This window comes from Cervus canadensis, chromosome 10, assembly GCF_019320065.1.
Source record: "Cervus canadensis isolate Bull #8, Minnesota chromosome 10, ASM1932006v1, whole genome shotgun sequence".
NCBI lineage: Eukaryota > Metazoa > Chordata > Mammalia > Artiodactyla > Cervidae > Cervus > Cervus canadensis.
Genome location: NC_057395.1, coordinates 21063248 through 21075872, shown reverse-complemented (window position 1 = coordinate 21075872; position 12625 = coordinate 21063248). Strand labels below are relative to the sequence as shown.

Here is a 12625-nt window from a genome sequence, read left to right as displayed (position 1 = left end):
TATCTTTTAAAATTATCAGAAAAACTCTAAAATATAGCAACTTTCATCTTGTGCTGTGCTTACTCACTCAGTTGTGTCTGACTGTTTGTGACCTCATGGGCTGTAGCCCACCAGGCTCCTCTGTCCGTGGGGATTCTCCAGGCAAGAATACTGGTGTGGGTTGCCATGCCCTCCCCAAGGGGATCTTCCGAACCCAGAGATTGAACTCAGATCTCCTGCATTGCAGGCAGATGCTATACCATCTGAGCCAGCAGGGAAGCCCAACTCTCACCTTGGGAGTGCATAAAATGAACTAAATATAGTAGCAAAAAATGTCATTTTGGCCATTAATTCTATCATATATTTTGCACCTATTTTGCAGAAGATACCATAGTAAGGACTTTAGAAACACTTAGTTAATTATCAATACAACCCTGCACAATAGTAATTATTACCCAAATCTTACAGTTGAAAAAAATGAGACTCAGAAAAAGGAAAGTACTCACCAAAACCTTATAATTTATAAGCAATGGGACAAACATTTTTCTTATTGCTTGATATAATCACTTTAACTTATTTCACTGATACTGCCTCTGATTCAAATAGATTTGGCACTGCCTAAATCTGCTGCAGAATAAAATTAACTTTATTACTGTCAAGCTCTGCTCTGGACCTCTCTTTCTTCTTTCTCTTACACATTCACTCTTCACAAGGGTGCCATGGTAACCTCTTTACCATCCACTTCATGCCTCTCTTCAAACTACATGTAAATGTGGTTCCCAGAGGCACACACTGAGAGTGAAGAAGATATACCCTATTGCTCTTACCACAAGATTGATCTGGAAGGTGGGGTTATCAATCAAATCATAGTGACTTCTGGGAATTCTCTAAGAATTCTGGGACACTGCCTCTTCTGTTCTGAGTCATGACGCAGGATGTGAATGTAGTGCCATGATAGCTTCTGTGATACCACAATTACAAAAGCAATATACATAAGAAGACTGAAATTAGGGAGTCACTGACAAGAGCTTGAACACTGAACAAACCAGGCTTAAGACTTATAAACTTTCCAAATGCAAAAACCAATGAAAGTTTAGTTGCTCAAGCATGTCCAATTCTGCGACCCCATGGACTGTAGACTACCAGGATTCTCCATCCATGGGATTTTCCAGGCAAGAGTACTGGAGTGGGTTGCCATTTCCTTCTCCAGGGGATCTTCCTGACCCAGGGATCGAAGCCGGGTCTCCTGCATTGTAGGCAGACACTTTACCATCTGAGCCACCAGGGAACCACCTTAAATTGTTAAAGTCAGTTTGGATTAGGTCTTCTCTCTTAGTTTAAACCAAAAGCATTGTGATAAAATCTCTTGCTCTTCTGTTTGGCATATCTTCATCCTCTCCCTTCCTTCTTTGTTATAAAGATGAACCCAAACCACATTCTGAGCAACCCCCAGAAAAACGTTACACTAAAGTTGTGGTCCCAGGATGGAGGGACTGTGCAGTGTGATCCCTGGGCATGAATCATTAAGGTTTCAGGACACCGTGTTTTATAAGCAACACTGGTTGACACTCAAATAGAAGTTTCAGCTGCCAGGAGTCCAATAACCTTCACATTAATGAACACTGGCACTAGTTCATTTCTTTGAATATCTTTACATTTAAAAATATATGTATTTATTTTTAACTGGAGGATAATTCTTTTACAATGTTGTGTTAGTTTCTGCCATATATCAACATGAATAAGCCTTCGATATACATATGTCCCCTCCCTCTTGAAACTCTCACCCCATCCCACCCCTCTAGGTTAAAGCAACCTTCTTCCACCTCGCCTTGCCCCCAAATTCTCACTTTTGGAAAGCAATGATGAAAATCAAAATCCAAGTCTTGGATTTCATAATTTCTCTGAAACCTGTTGACCAAAGATTGAAAAGTAAAATGAGGTTAAAATCTAGGTCAGAGTAGAATACTGCCCCTGGTCCCATATTCCAAAACCTGGGGTTTTCCACAGGTCAGTAGTCAAGAATTACCAAATGAAGTCAAGAAGATTTCCTTCAAATATTTTAATATGTTGGAAAGAAAGCATTGCTAGAAACCCCATTGTTCCATTCCAGAAGTATCTATGGCAACCATTTTGAGCCGCTAACTTTACAGATAGTTATTTGTGTCACCAACTGACGGCGTTGTCCGGCCACTCCTTAATATTGTCTAGACACCTTTCCCTTGGATTTCCTTCAGAATGTTCCCTGGCATACTCGCCTCGTAAATTTCCACTCTTCCAGCTTCGATTGTGGTAGTTTCATTAGTTAAAGCACAGCTTTCCCAGCAAACAGATCAGTGTGCATTTGATTCCACTTCCCCCAATCACTCCAAATAGCCCAAGCGCTATTAGTATTTCATATTGCCACCTAACTTTATTGCAGCCTAGTTCTTTATGGCCTCAGATGGTTCTTCATTTTGTGAAAATGTGCTCTAATGCTAACACAGTGAATCTTTTGAGCCCCAGATGAGTGTTCAGACCCTACTAGAACCAGACTGGAAGCGTCTCAAGGGCACAGATGGCTTTAAGAATGGATTGCCTGAGTAGGAGACTGGAAAAAAAGGAGGAGAGAGCTGCTGGAATAATTATCTCTGCAGACTCCTGGTGAATTATTGCAGACTGGCTATGTCTTTTGCAAACTTCTAACTCCTGTCTGCTGACCCTTTCTGCATAGCCATCTCTGTTCTCCATTCTGACAACTGTGTTTTCCCATTGCCCCTTCAGGCCAATATGAATAGTAAGTCAAATTATCATTAAAGTAAGAAAATAAACCTAGGAGTATTAAAATAAACCTAGGAGTATTACACAAATCCTTTCTTCATACCCTGTCTTCTTGTTGTTGTGTAGTAGCCAAGTTGTGTCTGACTCTTTGCAACCACATGGACTGTAGCCTTCCAGGATCTTTTGTCCATGGGATTTCCTAGGCAAGGATACTCGAGTGGGTTGCCATGCCCACCTCCAGGAGATCTTCCTGACCCAAGGATCAAACCTGTGTCTCTATATGTCTCCTGCATTGCCAGTCAGGTTCTCTACCACTAGTGCTATCTAGGAAGCTGTCTTAGTTTGGGTTCTTCCAAAAGTGCAGTCTGAGATAAGGACTTGGGTGCTGGTATTTATTTGAGAGGTGATCCCATAGGGAGTAGGAATGATCCCACAAAAATGAACTAAGGAATGAGGGAAGTCAGTTAAAAGGTGAATTGATGTATTTACATTGTGGGCAAGGGGGCTCCATCTTGTGAGGTCCCTCTAAGAAATGCCACAGAACATGCTGTAGCCAAGATCCAAGGTCTTCTGACAGAATGTGGGACACAAAACTAATCTCTACACATTAGAATCTTCCTGGACCTGGGATAAAATGAACTTGATAAGTGGATGCTCTTATTCCTGGAATACCAACCACAAGGCCAGGGCCATTTCATTTAAGAAGATGATCTATGAACAGTACATGTGAAAGAAAGCTTTGCTTCATTTTAATACCTTGCTCCCTGTCCTGAAATTGTGTGCTTGGAATTTCATAATATATCTGTTAGACAAGAGAGGAAACCCACCTCCCAGGGCCTCAAATGAGAAAGGAAAAGTGGTAAATGAATGTCACTAAGGTCAACCATCTGCTTATTAAAGAGAAAGTCCAGTTTCCTCTGCCCCTGGGAAGCTGTAACCTGGCCATGTCCACAGATCTCTCTGGTGAATTAACTTCTGTTTTTCTTATTTAAGGGGCTGAGGGGTGGGGCAGATCTCTAGTCTTTGGACGTTTGAAACAAGAAGAAGCCTCTCTGATAGAGGCTAAGGATCCCAAACTAATAGCAGCTGATTATAACCTACGTTACTTTGAGAAGAAAATAAAAGCAGTTTTATGGGAGAGGCCAGGGATGGGGAATATGTTGCTTGATTTTTATGTCTTAGAATGTATAGTTTTTAACTCACTGCATTTGGAAGATGCAATTAATCAATTAGAGGGTGGGCAAACTAATTTATTCTTCCCTGGTAGTCATAAGAATTTCTGATGAAGAGGGCTCATACTCTTCTATCCTCACTAGTAATTTGAAAGAAAGATACAAGAGAGACTTTGGCAGACAGTTGCAGGACTGAAAACAGAGTACTGGAGACGCTATAGGATTTGTGTCTATTCCTTTTTTCCAGTAAATATTTTTCAATATTTACTACCTGTCCAACATTGCCCTAATTTCTGAAGATGCAACAGTAAAGAAAATAAACACATACATGAACATTTTTTCCCCATTTTTAATTTTCTTCTATAGGATACCAAATTATGCCAAATTGCTCTTAGGGCTGCTTCTGCATTAACCTGTTGTTCTCAGGGCCCTTCCCTGTGCCTCTTCCTGCCTAGAATCACCAGGCAATCCTCTTCACATCTCACCTGCCTTTAGCCTGCTTCCTCCCCTCCACCACTTCTGCAAACAGGCAGAAGGACCCATTTACCCAAGGGATAGCCTCTCTCAAGTTTTTGTGGATCTATAATTAAGGTGGGTCCATGCAATTTTCAAGAACAAATAAGTGAGTGATTGAGAGCTTATGTTGTCATCAGAAGAAAATTAAGGAAAAAAAAAAAAGATAATCAAGTCAAACACCTTGGGAAGTAGCTAGCTAGTAGCTAGTGTTATGGACCACATACTTTTTTGTTTTGCTTTCTATAGCCTGAGAAATATTCTGAAGAATATTATGCAATAAAAATTAGCCCCCTTGGGGGAACCGAGTTCTAGCTGGTTTTCCTACTGGCTGGTGATCCACTTCAGATGGAGGGTACTGTTCTGAACAACAGCTCAGACAGGTTCCTGGTCCTGACCGATCTCTATCCACAAAAGGCTGAATTGCAGACACTGGTCAAAGTTATGTGTTTTTCAGTAGTTGTGTGTGGTTGTAAGAGTTGGACCATAAACAGAGCTGAGTTCTGAAGAATTGATGCTTTTGAAGTATGGTGTTGGAGAAGACTCTTGAGAGTCCCATGGACTGCAAGGAGATCAAACCAGTCAATCCTAAAGGAAATCAGTTCTGAATATTCACTGGAAGGACTGATGCTGAAGCTGAAACTCCAATACTTTGGCCACCTGATGCAAAGAACTGACTTATTTGAAAAGACCCTGATGCTGGGAAAAATTGAAGATGGAGAAGGGGACAGCAGAGGATGAGATGGTTGGATGGCATCACCGACTTGATGGACATGAGTTTGAACAGGCTCTGGGAGTTGGTAATGGAAAAGAAAGCCTGGCATTCTGCAGTCCATGAGGTCGCAGAGTCAGACAGACTGAGTGACTGAACTGATACTGAAATGGGCCCTGAAAGGTTGAAGGCAAAAGGAGAAGAGGACTACAGAGGATGAGGTGGTTGAACGGCATCACCGACTCTATGGACATGAGTTTGAATAAGCCCCAGGAGATGGTGAAGGACAGGGAGGCCTGGAGTACTGTGGTCCACTGTGTCCCAAAGAGTCAGACATACTAAGCGACTGAACAACAACAAAAAGCAATTCGTAATATGCTTCAGTTCTCAAAGCAACCTGAAGGAGACATGAAGGAAAGCAAAAGAAGAGGAGGGAAGGACGAAAAGGCAAGTAGGCAGAAAGGTGGGAGGGAGGGAAAGAAGGAAAATGTAGAATGTCTATATATGTATAAAACTTGTCTCAACTGTGGTGCTGGAGAAGACTGTTGAGAGTCCCTTGGACTGCAAGGAGATCAAACTAGTCCATCCTAAAGGAGATCAGTCCTGGCTATTCATTGGAAGGACTGATGCTGAAGCTGAAACTCCAATACTTTGGCTACCTCATGCAAAGAGTTGACTCATTGGAAAAGACCCTGATGCTGGGAGGGATTAGAGGCAGGAGGAGAAGGGGACGACAGAGGATGAGATGGCTGGATGGCATCACTGACTCAGTGGACATGAGTGAGTAAACTCCTGGAGTTGGTGATGGACAGGGAGGCCTGGCGTGCTGCGATTCATGGGGTCACAAAGAGTCGGACACGACTGAGTGACTGAACTGAACTGAACTGAACAGTCTCTTTACTGTACAGCAGAGATTAGCACAGCATTGTAAGTCAGCTACACTTCAATTTTAAAAATATATATTAAAAAAGGAAAGAAGAAAAATGAGAAGAAAGAAGAATTATAGAGCAAAAGGGAAGGAAACAAAAGCAGCAAGAGGGAAGGGCAAGAAGTGCAATTTTTTCAGCATCACACAGGCTTCCCCAGGTAGCTTTTTGAACAACTGCTGAATCCAAGGCTCCACACAGCCAACACATTCTTTTTCTGCAATTCACCTTCTTATCCCACCAGCCTAATTTCCTAGAATTTTGAGCAAGAACTAGGCAGCCAGTAGCAATCCCTTCCCTTGTTCAGGGAAGGAAACTCAGTGATACAAACTTAATGGTTTCAAAGATTTGAGGAAGTGCAAAGTAACTCTGTATCAAAATATGACTTGGGAAGTGGAGAGCAGTTGATGCCTGATATCTACCCACTCCAGGAAGAATTCACATGATTCTAAGGTTCAAGTGTTTGAGCAGTAACAGTAGCAATATTCTGAGTGGCATGGAGATCCAGTGGAAGTTATCAGGCAGAGAGGGATAGATCTAACTCAAGCTTTGAAAGAGTTACTCTGCATGGCGGCGGAGAATTAATTGTGACCAAGTGGTAAAGTTGGAGGGAGAAGCAGAAATAAGGCACAAACAGGAAGAGTACCTATGAGGTTTTTGCAATAATCTAGGCAAGAGCTGATGGGGGCTTGGAAATAGATGTTAAGATGACCCTGTGGAGATGTGGTTAGATTCAGGACTTTTTGATGGAGATCCATATTGTTTTGGCTTTTGTTATTATTGTTTAATTTAATCTCTCTAGGAATTTTGCCCCAAACTATCAATAATGAGGGCTGAATTTAATATCAGTTTAAGGAGAATGAGCTAATTAGTGTGTCTCAAACTTAACTGTATCTGCAAACCATCTGAGGACCTTATTAAAACGTAGATTCTAATTGAGTAGACCTAGGACAGGACCTGATTTTCTACATTTCTAAGTTCCCAGGTGATGTGATGGTCCAGAGACCACAAAATAAGAGGAACTTACTAAATGGCAATTGGCCACGTATAATCTTGAACCTCTGGTATAGATACTAAAAATCTCATGTTCACTGGCGACTCCATCTAAAGTTTCTGAGGATAAATCATGATGACATTCTGTTCCTGCTCTTTACATTTTGGCAAGCAGGTTGATGTAAGAGAGATTACTATGGATTTATATTCTGTTTTGTTTAAAGTCAATGCTGACTTTTAATTTACAGATGCTTATCTATGCAAAGATTTCTTGCACAAATTAGTAGCAATACTGAGCATACAACATGGCAAATTCAAAACTATGTATGCATATTTAACTCTTAAAGATCACAACACAAATGTGAAGTCAGAGCTCATTAAATTAGAGACTGATTTAACAAAATAATCTGTGCAGCCATTACACAGGTGTTCCATTTCAGAAAGTATTAGAGCGTAGTGCCGGGGGCCTCAAAGCTAATTTCTAACCTAGACTAATCATTCCAGAAATAATGACCTGCCGTTACTGCCTTGTGAATCAGACCCTATGATATTTAAAATAATTAAGATCAAAGCCTAAGTAGAAGGTCACTGAATTCACCAGTCATAAAATGTTAGCACAAAACTGTAGGCTGTACTTGTTTGCTTAACAATCTTTAACACTGAAGTTATAAAATGGCATTAAAAGGGACACAAATACCATCTTCAAAAATGTTGCTCTCCCCAAAGGAACTCCAGCAAGCCTGGGAAGCCTCTCTGTGAAATGGTTATTCAAAGCAAAGGTGTTACTCAAAAGCCATTATACGCATGAAAAGACCCAGTAACTGAAGAGATGGGCTGATGGGATCTATAGGCTTCCTGGCTACAATCCCAATAGATGAAGTGTAATGAAGATTTCCTTCCCCAGTTGTAGTGAGTTGGAAAAATAAGTGTGAAATGAATTGGTTTGTCTGGGCTGAGTTCCCAGGAGAAGGGTGTCTTTCATACCAATAGCTCTCACCCAAACTGGCAGGGTGCTTCAAGCCAAAGATTTAGACAGTCAAATAAGTGCTAATTGAGTTAGAGGTTTGGTTAGGAAGTGGGTTGACAATTAACTTCAATGCAGGTCCTTTAATGGCCCAACCACTAGTCTTGTGAGGCCTTGGTGTAGTGTACCAAGCAGAAGGCAGCTTCCTAATCCACTAGCAAGGCTTTGATTGAAATCCGTAATCTTTGGCAGGAACAAGTGTGAGACAGTAGAGATAGTGGTCATGGTGACTGAGGCAAAGGAAATTATGAAGCTGATATGAAGGATGGATCTATTCACAAGATTCTTCTGGAGATATACTGGTCTGCACAACCACAGTGGGGAGCTCCAAGGAAAAGAAGAATTGGATCTTTCAAAGAGGACAACACTAGTCAGTAGTTTTATGCTTCTATTTTCTGAGGTCAGTTCCCAGCAAGTTTTACTGTGAAAAAAATTAGCCCCCAAAAGTACCCCACTCCCACATAGTATTTTTATTTAACAAACTCTTTTCATTAGGCTTGTTATTGCCAAACACCATTCCTACTGCTTTGCAAATTTTACCTCACTTATATCTCAGGACAACCTTCTGAGGTGGATAATGTTATCATGAATTTACAGATGAAAAAATAGGCTCAGAGAAGTTCAAGAAGTAATCAGTGGCACATCTGACATGGTGGAGGGGCTCTGGGTTAATGTAGATGAAGAGCATGTTACAGGAGATAAAAGGAAGCCCATTTTTATTATTCTATTTGGAAGGAAGGTAGAGATATAAAAACCAAGAGAAAATTTAATAGCCCTCTTCACGGCCCTTTTCCCACAAGTGCCAAAATGAAAGCCCATTAATAAAGCTTAAAACTGAAATTTGGTACAGATAAAAGCAAACCTCATTACCCAGTATGTAATTACTGAAGAAATCACAGCTGGGGCCCATCAATTGGGAAGGAGGAGGCTTGCAGATTCAGGCTGCTGATTTTCACAGAAGTTGTTGAAACCAAGCCACCACCGTCTCTTCCTTTACCGGTTGAAGCATCAGCCACTGCGTCATGGATGACAGTGGAAGTCTAAATGTGGAAAACAGATCCCAAGAGTCTTAAGGATTCAGGAAACTGAAGATTGAACGTGTGCTCCCTGCTAAGCAAAAGCTGCCCTTTCCAAGTTCACTCCTTTCAAACCATTCCTCACTTTTCTAACGCAAGACTATTTGCTCTCTAGCCACTCATGGTGAGTTCAACATTAACAGCCTCTGTGCTTCTCACACCTGTGCAAGTGTGTTAAATCACTTAATCATGTCTGACTCTTGTAACTTCATGGACTATAGTTCACCAGGCTCCTCTGCCCATGGGATTCTCCAGGCAAGAATATTGGAGTGGGTTGCCATGTCCTCCTCCAGGGAATGGATCTTCTTGACTCAGGGATCTAACTGGCCTCTCTAATGTCTCCTGCATTGGCAGGTGGGTTCTTTACCACTAGCGCCACCTAGGAAGCCCCCTCAACCCTTCTGATCAACAATACTCCTCCTCTACCAAGCCTAAGATACTGAACTTGTCCCTTCTCAGGGTTGATACCTACCAGCTGCTAGAATACTCCCTTCATCTACTGAAGACTTTAGTATTGGGATCCCAGTCTTCTTAAATCAATTTGAAACTTGAAGCAACTGACATGGCTGTTATCGGATCCCAAGCTGTCTGTCTGCTCGAAACCCATGACTTAAATTTACTGCCTTAATCTACTTCCATGACCATATCCTGAATTTCAGGACTGTTCCATTTCTGAAATTTTAGTTCCACACACCCTTCCTTCTGAACACATTCTTCCATCTCCCTCTGTCTTTCTTCCAGTTCTAGCTGCTCCTCTTTCCCTCCATTCCAAGAGCCTCCTCCCTGGTTTGTCTTTTCAACTTCCACTTCACCTGTTAACTCCTTTTGCCTTGTCATTTTACTGCACCACCAAATCCTAGATCAGTCCAAACGTAAGTTTCTTTCCTTTTACACGCAAGCAGTCAAATACTGGGGGAAAGTACCATGTTACTTCACAGATGGGTGACACTGTTGAGAGGTATAGGACTTTGAAAACAGATCTATAGAATTATACAGTTTCCAGGAAATATGATTTAATCCCTGGCCTCTGGCAAGAACTGACTAATTAGCTTAAGACCCCCTTCCTCAGTGCCAGAGCTCATGAGCAGTTAGGCTCAACCCAGGTGGATAACAATATTACACTTTGGCTCACTTGGGCACAGACCAAATTCTCTTATACAATAAACTCTCAGGTTTAACAAAGTTATTTTACAGTTCTGAAATTTTATTGTATGCAATGCCGTGTAAAAGTAGTGACATTTGGGAATCTTTTTGCATTTTAGTGGCATTTTTTTGAAATGAATTTGACCTATACAGCTAAATAATGTGCTTAATGATGGGGTCCAGTGATGGTAATATAATGAATGTAAAAGGCTCGAATCATGTAGCCGCAAGCCAAAATCACAGCTTCAAAGGTTTGGGGCAATTCTCAAGGCTTAACTTCAAATATCTTTTTACTTAGCAATATTACTTAAAAAACAAAAGCAAAAACCTCTTGAACCTGTATTAATCGCTGTCTTTTTTCCAAAGATTTTTCAATTCCAAGTGCAACTTTTTTTTGTGCTAAACAACTCACACTAATAACTCATTTATCCAATATCATTCTACATTAGTTTAGCCATTTTTCTAAATTAAGTTATTCTCTGCCTAAATGTTTAGCTATTTCTTGAATTTGCAAAATTCTCTTGTTAAAACTCAATTATAGAACTTGTAACATCTGTTTGGCTGCTCAAAGAATTTTTGTTTCCCTCTAGTTTTGTCCATGTCCCCAAAGTTGAGGTGGCTAGAAAAATATCCTACAGATATATTCATTGCTAAATTATAATAAATACATACTATTATCTCCAGGGTATCAGGAAGTTAATAATGGCTTTGAAACATTTTCCTGAGAGGAGTCCCTCCCTAGTTAACACCAGAAAAAGTCTCTAAGAAGTACTGAAAATAACATATTCCACTCAACATACGAATAATAACTCATTTGTCATTTTAAAAACTTCTCACATCACTTTTGGTTTCAAAGTCACTGTTGTTAGCAGAACCTGATGAACAGGGTGTGATCAGGGTCAAATTATTTAACCTGGGTTTCAGGTATCTCAGCTCTCAGCCAAGAGTGAGACCCCCATCTTCTCTGTTCCTCCAGACTCTAGAGTAGGAGGTTCAAATGCCATAGTGCACGTGGAAGTCCTCTGAATGGAATAATGAGCTGGATCAATGGCAGAACAAAGCCAACTGAGACTAAGAGAGTTTTGGTCACTGTCAGGAACATGATTCATCTTTCACCACTTCTCACCTAGTGGCTATAGGCACGTGGGGAGTGTTGAATGAACAGATGAGGGAGCTCAAAATGAAGGAGCTCACTTGATATTGCTGTCAAAGAATTAGTAATACAAAATAATTTTGCCCTCAAAGTTAGACACCCCTTTTTGTAAAATGTGATGCTTTTTTTTTTTTTTTTTTTTGGTGCCTGTTTAAATCTGACTTGGTTACCAGAGACCTATCTGGAAAACAGAGCGGCAAACTCCCAAAATTATGCCAAAGGAGTTTTCCTTGGAAAACTGATCATATAAATTGAACTTATCAGCCTCACATGTAAACATGTTAACTTTCAGAAGAAAAGTAATTTTAAAAATTAGTTGCTCATCTATGTGAAACCCTAGCATACTTAAAATGATAATTTATCCTGAAGACATAATGCTATACTGTTAATTACTAATAGGACATACTTCAAGTACTAGAAAGAGAAAATATCCAACAGTCTTGATTATGTCATGTGAGAATTTACTGAAGAGACTGGGGTAGGTTTAACATGTAAAAGAAAAAAATGGAAACATATGCAAACATGATAGACTCCATATTAACCTCTCTTCAAAATGATAATGCTAGAGAGGGTATGGAGAAAAGGGAAACCTCCAACATTGTTGGTGGGGATGTAAATTGGTACTACCACCATGGAAAATAGTATGGCGCTTCCTCAAAAAACTAAAACTAGAGTTGTTATATGGTCCAGCAATCCCACTCCTGCACATATATCCAGACAAAACTATAATTTGAAAAGATACATTCAACCCTATGTTCATAGCTGCTAGGTGTTCCTTGACAGGTGAATGGACAAAGATATATATCCCATCCCCCCATCACACATCATTTTTCTGGTACTAATTCTCTGCCTTGGTTCAGGATGTCCCACCTACCACTCCTGTCCTTTTGTTTTATTGTCTTTTCTTCACTACTGAAACTTCTATATACCATCCATGGAATTCTATAGGCAATTTACAAATGGGAAAACAAGGAAAAATCTCCTCACTATTTCATGTTGATGTTGATTTCTGCCTCTGATATCCAGAAAATGAAAGAGACTTAGGCATGTTAGTGAGAATATCTAGGTTTTCTTGACTGAATTTTCCTAATAATATAAAATTTTGAGAGCACAGATTTGTTTCGGTTACACAATAATATGGACTCCATTAGGATTTCTGATTTAGAAACAAGGAAAC

At 40.4% G+C, this 12625-nt stretch overlaps 1 long non-coding RNA gene across 1 annotated transcript in view; it reads right to left on the bottom strand.

Moving 5' to 3' along the window:
* Window positions 1-9406, bottom strand: part of LOC122448542 — a 142755-nt gene extending 133349 nt beyond the window's left edge. The window contains exon 1 of the long non-coding RNA XR_006271653.1: window positions 8947-9406. This is a non-coding gene — a long non-coding RNA (uncharacterized LOC122448542). The remainder of the gene's footprint in view (window positions 1-8946) is intronic.
* Between the last annotated feature and the right edge of the window lie 3219 nt (window positions 9407-12625).